Here is a 10,494-nt window from a genome sequence, read left to right on the forward strand (position 1 = left end):
CAAAACTTAAAGAGAGAATCAACTTTGTTTCCCTGATAAACTGATTAATAGGTTAGTTAAGGTTTTATCTTTATGTTTCTACGTGAATTTTTACATTTTCATGTAAATTTAATTAGTTTCACGTCATTTTGCCTAAAAGTGCCTCACTGCTGCCCCCTTTGGCCAAACTGTGCCTAGCAGTTGAATTTTCCTGTTTGTTGAAATCTGTACTGATTTTGGTCATAATTACAATTTTCACCAATGGTTTCTTCCAGATTTACCACATCCACTGCAAAAACACAAAATCTTACAACTCTTATCTTCTCGTGCAGATTCAGTTCAATTCACTTCGATTCAAACTTCATTAAATATTAAATATTGGTCCATATTGCAAATATAAAACAAAACTAACTACAAGTAACTTTTCAGCAAGAAGTAGAAGCTTGTTTTTTAAGTTAATAAAAACTGACATGTAAAAATGGCTGCAAACATGCACAATTTAACAGCAGTACGTCTGTGAAAAATAGAAGTGGAGCCTCCTGCACAACCAACAGGGATACAGCACCGGTCTTTTCCACACTGCAAGACACAAAATCTTACCAGGTATTTTGAGTTTAGTTTTTACTGCATATATCTTAGTTTACTTGAAATAAGACAAACTGACTTATAAATAACTTTTCAGTCAGATGTAAATTGAATGTTTTAGACCAGTGGATCTTAACCTTTTTTCAGGTACCGAACCCTCGGGTTTCATAAGCGCATTACCTAAACCCTTCTGTAGTGATAAATAAAATATGATTTTTTCCCCCCCAAATTCAAGACATAGTGGTGACCCAACTAGAGTCCAGTTGGGTCACCCTAAGATCACTAAGTCTTCTTAAAGGTAGAGTCTCTGAGAACAGTTCTTCAAAATATAGTCAGTGTTTTCAGCAAAGTTGATCTGACTGTCCAGGAACGACCCAATTAAGGTATTTAAAATTTGTCACAGTTTCAACAGGTTGGCCATCAAGAGAAACTGGAACCACTTTAAGGTCTTTAGATCATTTAATTAGCTCTACATTCTTAAGAGAATTAAAAACTAATAATAAATAATAAATACTTTGCGGTATTCTGATTTAGTAATGTAATTATATTAGTTGTGTTACCACCCCCACGCCACTAGAGGCAGTAGCAACCCTGAAAAGATGCGACTATGGAGCAGATTTAGAAGTTCACTGAAAGCTACATAATGTGGTAAAAACTTTGAGTTTTGCTGAAGTAAATAAAGACACAAGTTCAAATCCATGCTGAGAGGAGCTCCTTCAATCAGGGCTCCTCCACAGCTCTGATTGGCTCAGCAATGTAACGTGATCCTCTGGTTGGCTAAGCAATGTAACGTGATCCTCTGATTGGCTAAGCAATGTAACGTGATCCTCTGGTTGGCTAAGCAATGTAACGTGATCCTCTGATTGGCTAAGCAATGTAACGTGATCCTCTGCAGCAAGTGATGGCAAAGCGGGGCGTCATCACGACTTTACACAAGTGAGTCTTTACCTCCGCGGCAGACGCTCCGCCGAACCCCTGAGGTTCGATTGAACCAGGTTAAGAACCACTGATCTAGACTAATAATTAATTAATAGAAGTTCTGGTTTCCTGGCAGATTATCTCACTTATGACATGTAAAAATGTCTTATTGTAAGTTAAATATTCTGCCAGTGAAACTAGTACTTTTCATCAATAAGGATTTATTTAATTAGAAAAATCTATTATATCTTTCTGAAAAATTACTTGTAAGTTAGTTTTGTCTTATTTTAAGTGTTGTGAGATATTTGCAGTAGAAACTAGACCAAAAATACTTGGTAAGATTTTGTGTTTTTGCAGTGAATGGTCAGATTAGAGATGAGCAAACTGTTAAAACTGATCTTATTGAGTCTGAAACAACAATAGCTGCACCCATTTGGCCTAATTTCTGAAGTTTTCCAGACTGATCTCTCTTTCTGTCTTCTTTTTTGTCTCTTTGTAATTAATGTGTGAAAATACCTGACAGCTGTCCTCTACAAACCCTCTTCCTGTTGTCTTTTGTCTCACACATTCTTAGTGATTAAGTCTCTTTCTTTGCCTCGTACACACCTCAACACTCCCTCCTGCTCTCTCTCTCTTCGTGTGTGTGTGTGTGTGTGTGTGTGTGTGTGTGTGTGTGTGTGTGTGTGTGTGTGTGTGTGTGTGTGTGTGTGTGTGAGGTCACATTCCAGCCATTCAGGTTCAGTGCAACTGATCCAGCAGAGTCAGCACACGAACACAAACTCGGCTCTTTGAGCTGCAGCAGCGTTCCTGAAGTCTTCAGCAGGACGAAGGCTCAAACTTTGTCACCTTCCAGCTGCTGTTCGGCCTCCTGATGTGGACGGAGCCGCTGAGGGGCCAGAGTCAGCAAGCCAAGGGAACCAAGGGCACCAAGGGAACCAAGGGCACCAAGGGCACCAAGGGAACCAAGGGCACCAAGGGAACCAAGGGCACCAAGGGAACCAAGAGAACCAAGGGAACCAAGGGCACCAAGGGAACCAAGGGCACCAAGGGAACCAAGGGCACCAAGGGAACCAAGGGAACCAAGGGAACCAAGGGAACCAAGGGAACCAAGGGCACCAAGGGAACCAAGGGCACCAAGGGCACCAAGGGAACCAAGAGAACCAAGGGAACCAAGGGCACCAAGGGAACCAAGGGCACCAAGGGAACCAAGGGCACCAAGGGCACCAAGGGAACCAAGGGCACCAAGGGAACCAAGGAAACCAAGGGCACCAAGGGAACCAAGGGAACCAAGGGAACCAAGGGCACCAAGGGAACCAAGGGAACCAAGGGCACCAAGGGAACCAAGGGCACCAAGGGAACCAAGGGCACCAAGGGAACCAAGGGCACCAAGGGCACCAAGGGAACCAAGGGCACCAAGGGAACCAAGGAAACCAAGGGCATTGTAGGGTTAAAGCGCTTAGAAAGCATCGGAGTTCAGGGGTCTGCAACCTGTGGCTCGTACGAAACCAAACAGGAAGTTTGATTTGATTATGGTCATTTTAGGAGTTTTTTTCCCAGAAGTCCTTGAGCGAAATCTGCTCTTACTATCTGCAGGTGTGTTCACACCTGTCCTGTTTAATCCGCTTTAATCAAACTCTAGAACGTTTGGTTTGAAAAACGGTGAACTCCGATCCACCTGCAAACTTTGGCCTCAGTTCGGTTGAAGTGAACTCTGACGCGGTTTGAAAGCCGAACAGATTGGTGAAAGCTTCCAAAGCAGAAAGTGGACGACAGCGCAGGGGATTCTGGGTAAATACAGCCAAATTAACCTTCTAGTTTAGCGCTGGTGTGAAAAATGGCTGGTGATCATTCATCCTACAACAGTTAAAATCTGATGCCGCCCCATTTTGGTTTACATTTCGTGAAGAAGGAAGTTGTCGTTTTCAGAAGGTTTTCATGTTGTTTCCTCCAGCTGTTCCTGGTGCAGCGCCCCCACTGGTGGGGAGGGGAACAGGTTTTCCAAAGTGTTTGGTTGGTTTGACTCACTGCAGTGAGAAATCAAACTGGACCAACTGAAAATGGAACAAATGTTGCCGTTTTTGTCCCCAATCGATCTGAATCTACCGGACCACCAGGTGGAAAAACCTACAACAAGCTTCCAAAAGTAGCTACTTATAAAAGTTTGGCTCCTCCCATTTTGCTGAACAGTTTTGTGTTTTATTGTAATGTTGGATTCTGCTCTGAAATCTGAAAACGGGAGTAAATTTCAGTTAATTTTTCTCGCTTTCATAATGAAACATTTTACGTTGTACGTTTTTAGAAAGTTGTTTTGAAGCAGGTTGAGATGAGCTTTATTTTAAAAGTGACTTCATGGCTTCTGACGCCTCAAATTTAAATAATTTTAACCACATCCCTCCTGCAGCCTCTAGTGGCCACTGTTTGTACTGCACTCACGGCTGGTTCCTCATTAGCTCCGTAAGTTCAACCAAACCGTGTATGAAAGCGTCTTAACATCCTGAAATACCAGTTTTTCTTCTCCTTCTCCGTAACTCACTCCGTCTTTCCGCTTTGATCGGTGAGTCTGTTAAATCTCGGCGCTTAGAGACCCACACATGACTGCTTGTTAAAATATACATGAGCACTAAGTCTCCTACATCCCTGCAACACCACCAGCATTCATTATTGATGAACACACACTCTCTCACACACACACACACACACACACGGTGCGGTTTGCAGCAGCATTGTTTATTGTCTTTATTAAGCACATGTTTGCTGCATTGCACCTTTGCAATCTGTCCCACTGGAAACACGAGAGGCAGCTTGTTATCCCACCAACAACAGTTTCTGTTGTGCTGACCGCCGCAGTGCTGGATTTTAATGAAGAAGCTCTCGGCTGTGGCGGCTCCAGGCGGCAAGCAGTTGTTTCACGCTGACGGATGAGATCCGAGGTCCTCACTGACGCTGCTTCAGCTCATGAATATGATGTAAAACAAGCGTTAATTACCTCCAGTTGCTTCGTTTCTGTGAATGTCTTGGCTTTCATTTGCTGAAATGCAGAGAGGTTTGTTTTTTTTTTCTCGGTGGTGTTATGACTTCACCCCCATCGCGGCTCTCCGCGCTCATGTTACACCAGCATGTTTTCAGAAAATGTCAGCTTTCTGAGAAGAAAATTGCTGTTTAGTCTGAACTTTACCTACATTATTATGGAAGTGACGTTCGGTTTCAAAACAAAGAGTTCACAAGAGGAGCAGTTTGTTTGCGAGGGATTATTGTAAAAATAGCATCACAGTTTAAAGGTAGCCCATCATTGAAGCGGTTAAAACAGATCTATGTACTTTATATCTGCACAAAGTCATGATGATCAGAGTTTAGTCTGGTCAGTTCTGCCGTTCAGGTTGAGCTCTTTTAAGGGCCTCTGTCACTTTAAATCCAAATAAGCCGCCAACTCAACGTTTACTCTCTAAACACGTAAAAATGGATGCGCAATTATACAATATTACGTCTTTGAAAAGCAAAAGTGGAGCTTCCTGCACAACCAAGAAGAATCCAGCAAGTGATTTCTGGATGGAAAATCAACAACAAAACATTTGTCTTTTCCAGCAGCCATTGCACAGAACATACAGCAGTAAAGCCAGCTGAACAAACCTGCTGGAGCTCAGCGTTGGTTGCTAGGTGACGATGCAACAGTTAGGAGGTTTTCAAACAGCTTGTTTTCCAACATTTACACTCGCACATGAGAATGGCTGCAAAAAGATCCACAATTATACAACTGCACATCTTTGAAAAGCAAAAGTGGAGCCTCCTGCACAACCAACAAGAATCCCTGCCAGCATGCCTAGGTGAATGCTTCAGTAATCTGTCACTATGATGCTGTTACACCTCCGTTTTCTCACTGTGGGACAATAAAGGATTCGATAGATGAAACCAATAAAGATGAAACCAAAATGTAAGAAAACAAAGTAACTCTATGCCTGAAGCTTAGCAACAACATTTCTAACATTTTGACATCTGAGCTTTGACTATAAACTTGATTCTTTGCCTTTTCTTCAGCTGCTCTGTTGTAGTTTCACAGCTGATGCCGCCATGTTTGACTGTAGGGTGGTTTTCAGATCAGTTGATGGAAAACCGTGTTTTCCTTTCGGATCTGAGGCGTCGTGATGCGTCTGCGCTCGTGTTTTAGTAACGGCGAACACAGACTGCGATCAGCACGTCCCGCTGCTTTTCCCAGCTGCAGCCAGAGCATGCACAGCTCTGAGGTGACATCACTCCCAGGACCCGACCTGCAACGCAAACAGACCCAAACCACCCCGGCAAGAACTCAAGTGGTGAAGCTGACATGAAGCTTTCGGTGTTTTTTTTTTTTTCATAATTTTCCTGAACTCTGCAGGGTTCAACCCCAGACCTTTACTGCACACCGTTCCTCTGTTTCTGCCCGTTTCCTGTCTGATTACTGTAGAGACACCAGAGCGACAGGGATCTAGTCTCCTTGATGCCGCCCCAAACCGACAGGTTGTTTAAAAGAGACACTGAACCAACACATTTGAACGTTTTCATGCGTCCATTTTGGTTTCTGCTGCTTACATTGGCAAACAGCCACTTATTCCATGAGAAACTTTAATGTTAAAAATGAAATAATCTGCCAGTGAAACTACAACTTTTTCATCAATATTAATTCTTTATTGACTTAAAAACAAACTCTTCCGCAAAATGTACTTAATTTTCTTATTTCAGCTCATCTAAGATATTTGCACTAGAAGCTACACAAAAATACTTGATGACATTTTGTGTTTTGTTAACTTGCTGCATCCCTGCCAGCATGCCTACGTGGGCCCCATGTGGGGAAAGAAGGGCTGATTTATGGGTCCCATATGGGTTTGTCCACAGGTTCCCTGGTGGCCCCACATGGGTTTTGCGATGTAGGACCACAGCCTACATGGGCCCTACATGGGCACACCCATATGGGGCCATATGGGTGTGCCCCTGATGGTCCGCCTGTCGGCGACCCCTGATGGTCCGCCTGTCGGCAACCCCTGATGGTCCGCCTGATGGTCCGCCTGTCGACGACCCCTGATGGTCCGCCTGTCCACAACCCCTGATGGTCCGCCTGTCGACAACCCCTGATGGTCCGCCTGTCGGCAACCCCTGATGGTCCGCCTGTCGGCAACCCCTGATGGTCCGCCTGTCGACGACCCCTGATGGTCCGCCTGTCGGCGACCCCTGATGGTCCGCCTGTCGACGACCCCTGATGGTCCGCCTGTCGGCAACCCCTGATGGTCCGCCTGTCGGCGACCCCTGATGGTCCGCCTGTCGGCCACCCCTGATGGTCCGCCTGATGGTCCACCTGATGGTCCGCCTGTCCACAACCCCTGATGGTCCGCCTGTCGGCGACCCCTGATGGTCCGCCTGTCGGCGACCCCTGATGGTCCGCCTGATGGTCCGCCTGTCGACGACCCCTGATGGTCCGCCTGATGGTCCGCCTGTCGACGACCCCTGATGGTCCGCCTGTCGACGACCCCTGATGGTCCGCCTGTCGACGGCCCCTGATGGTCCACCTGTCGGCAACCCCTGATGGTCCGCCTGTCGACGACCCCTGATGGTCCGCCTGTCCACAACCCCTGATGGTCCGCCTGTCGGTGATCCCTGATGGTCCGCCTGATGGTCCGCCTGTCCACAACCCCTGATGGTCCGCCTGTCGACGGCCCCTGATGGTCCACCTGTCGGCAACCCCTGATGGTCCGCCTGTCGGCGACCCCTGATGGTCCGCCTGATGGTCCGCCTGTCGGCGACCCCTGATGGTCCGCCTGATGGTCCGCCTGTCGACGACCCCTGATGGTCCGCCTGTCCACAACCCCTGATGGTCCGCCTGTCGACGGCCCCTGATGGTCCGCCTGTCGACGACCCCTGATGGTCCGCCTGTCGGCGACCCCTGATGGTCCGCCTGATGGTCCGCCTGTCGACGACCCCTGATGGTCCGCCTGTCGGCTCCATTAAAGACGCTCGGATGACGCACTGAGCGTCTCTCCTCCACACAGAACATCTCCAGAGTGAAATGAAACATCATCTCCTGAAAATCAATCCTTCACACATTCCTCTGATCCTCTCAGCCTCGGCCGCTCTTTATTGATTCTTCACACACTCGCAGGATAATCCAGCCAACACACACACACACACACACACACACACTCATTTATATATATATATCTACACGTCTTTGAAGTGTAAATGTGAGAGTTTCTGACTTTGAAGTGTTTTCCTTCCCTTTCCCAGTTTCCATTCGTGTGAATAAAATAAATCTACTGACACACATCCTGTTTTTGTAGTTTTCTTTATTTTTCCTCTCTAATGAAGGTTTTTTTGTCCCGTTTTCACACATGAGCTGCAGAGGAATTTGATTCAGACCTTCTGCGCAGTTTTTCCCACACATGTCCATTCACAGCTGGAGATTCTTTACTCAAGACGTAACGTCCCCCAGTGGGAGGACGCGGTCCAAGCCACAGAAAACACAGCAGTGGGGGGGATGATGGACGCTGTTTCTCTGTTTATGAATGGATTCCCAGCTGCTGGATTCACACTTTGTGTTGATTTTACTGACATGGATGATGTTTGGAAATTTCATTGCACAAATGAAAACGACTTTACATGCAAATTGTAAAGTGAGATGGGAAAGTTCACCTTCAGGGCTGGGACTGATGAGGTTAATCTCACATTTACACTCATGCATGGCAGGAGTGGAGCAGGTTTGGATGTAATTTGGAGAGCAGAGATGAGGGGAAACGAGTCTGTGTGTGAGAAACTCAACAATCTGGAGCAGCTTTTGGTGATTATTTTGTCTCATTTCCAGCGTGCAAAGATATTTAATACAAAAATACTTGGCAGGATTTATGTTTTTGCATTAACACAGTAAATACACAGCAGCAAAATGCTAACAATAAGATCCCTGGTTTGTGCTAAATATGCATCAGCAGGCATTAATGGTATAAATGCACATTAGAAAACGTGCAGCATGTGATACAGATAAATGGGATCAACTGGAATGGATTGAAGTTGTTTTTTCATAAAGTTCCTGAAGACGACATTTGTTATAAATTGTTGTAAATAAAAAGAATATGTTCTTTTGTACGTTTGCTGAAAAGTTTAAGCACATCCATCCATTTTCTTACACCCTTGTCTCTCAGTGGGGTCAGGGGGGTTGCTGGTGCCAACTAGCGTGCCGGGCGAGAGGCGGGGTCACCTGGACAGGTCACCAGTCTGTCTCAGGGCAACACAGAGACACACAGGACACACAACCATGCACACACACACTCACACCTAGGGACAATTTAGACAGACCAATTAACCTGACAGTCATGTTTTTGGACTGTGGGAGGAAACCAGAGTACCCGGAGAAAACCCACCATGCACAGGGAGAACATGCAAACTCCATGCAGAAAGACCGGGGCCGGGAATCGAACCCAGAACCTTCTTGCTGCATGGCAACAGCTCTACCAACTGCACCACTGTGCAGCCCTTGGCTGTGTAAAAATGTGTTTTAACACATTCTGTGCTTAAAACACATTTAAGCGCAGAATGTATTTTAATAATGTTATAAAACACATTTTTACGTTTTTTTTAGCATGAAATCAACAGGCTGCAGCTTTTACTGCCTTTTCTGCTCGTTATCCTTCAGCGCCATTTTAACTGAAGTCTTCTCATCTAACACCGACACAGTGGTGGAATATTCCTCCGTAACGTCAACGCTCCTCAGTGTGGGAACTGCTTAATGCAGAGCTTCAGGTTTTACAAGGCCATCAGGGGGAAAAGTCGCTGGAGGGACGAATACCAGAGGAGGGGGCGGGGGGAACCTTCAAAGCTTTGAATGAGCTGCAGGGGAAACGGATGAAGAGGAGCTGCAGACTCATTGTCATCTATGGCTGCTTTGTGTTTTAATTCAGCTCAGTTATTTCAGACCGACTGCAGGAAACAGCAGCTTTGACCGTCTGTCTGCATCTGATACATGGATTTTAACAGGTTATAAATGTGTGAATAATTACATAAAAGCAACATAAGTTTAGTTTTTTGCTGCAATACTCAGACTGAAGGTTTTAGAGAAATTTATCCTTTTATTCACGCAGTGGGAAGAAATGTAAAAATGTTTAATAGTTATTATTCCTTCAGCCACTTTTATCCTAAATTTACTTTGTTTTACTGGATGTTGTCAAATTTTTGGGTTTTGTTATCAAACTCTACAATAATTAAAAGTTGTTCACTTCAGTGTAGGACAGATTTAGGTGTTTAGCATGCTAATTAGCATTATAAGAAACATTATTGACACCAGCAGCTTAGACACAAATATCAGTTTTCAGTGATTGTATTAAATATGTTGCTTTTTTCTGTTTTCTTTGTTTCAAAAGCAAATGAGGCGGATCAGCAATGTGGTGGTTTTATCCATGTGACACAGGAACTGTCTTCAGTCAGAGGCCTCCTCAGACTGACTGCTACAGCATCACCATCAACGACAACTTTTGATTTACGGCAACATTTAGTTAGTAAAGTATTTTTCAACTGAACTGAATTCATTTTGAATCTTTTTGACAACTAAACCATGAATATATTTATATAACTGTTAAAAGTCCACACAGGGCAGAGAGTGAGACGTCCAAGCAGACGTGACTGTAATCCTCCTCTGTTGGAGGAGCAGAACCCAGCCGGTAGTTTCCTCCTGTTTGGGATCATCCGCCGTAAAACTACAAGCAGAAACTTGTTGAGTGGAAAACTCAAAGCTCTTAATCTTCTGTGCTGATGACCGGCGTCACATTCAGGGTTTGATTGGAGGAGACGGCAGCGTCTTTTGTTGCGTCGTCCTGTTTGGATTCGGTCTGCAGACGGTAAAAAACACAAAGACTCTGGAAATCCTGCAGCTTGTTTAAACATCCACACTGTCAGAGCAACGAGTTACATTTACTCAGTCACTTTTACCTGAGTAACAGTTTGATCAATTTACCATCAGGAAAGTTTTTACTACGCTGTACTGTTACTTTTACTTGAGTACCG

Source organism: Poecilia reticulata, chromosome 18 (assembly GCF_904066995.2).
Source record: "Poecilia reticulata chromosome 18, P_reticulata-male-v2, whole genome shotgun sequence".
Classification (NCBI taxonomy): domain Eukaryota; kingdom Metazoa; phylum Chordata; class Actinopteri; order Cyprinodontiformes; family Poeciliidae; genus Poecilia; species Poecilia reticulata.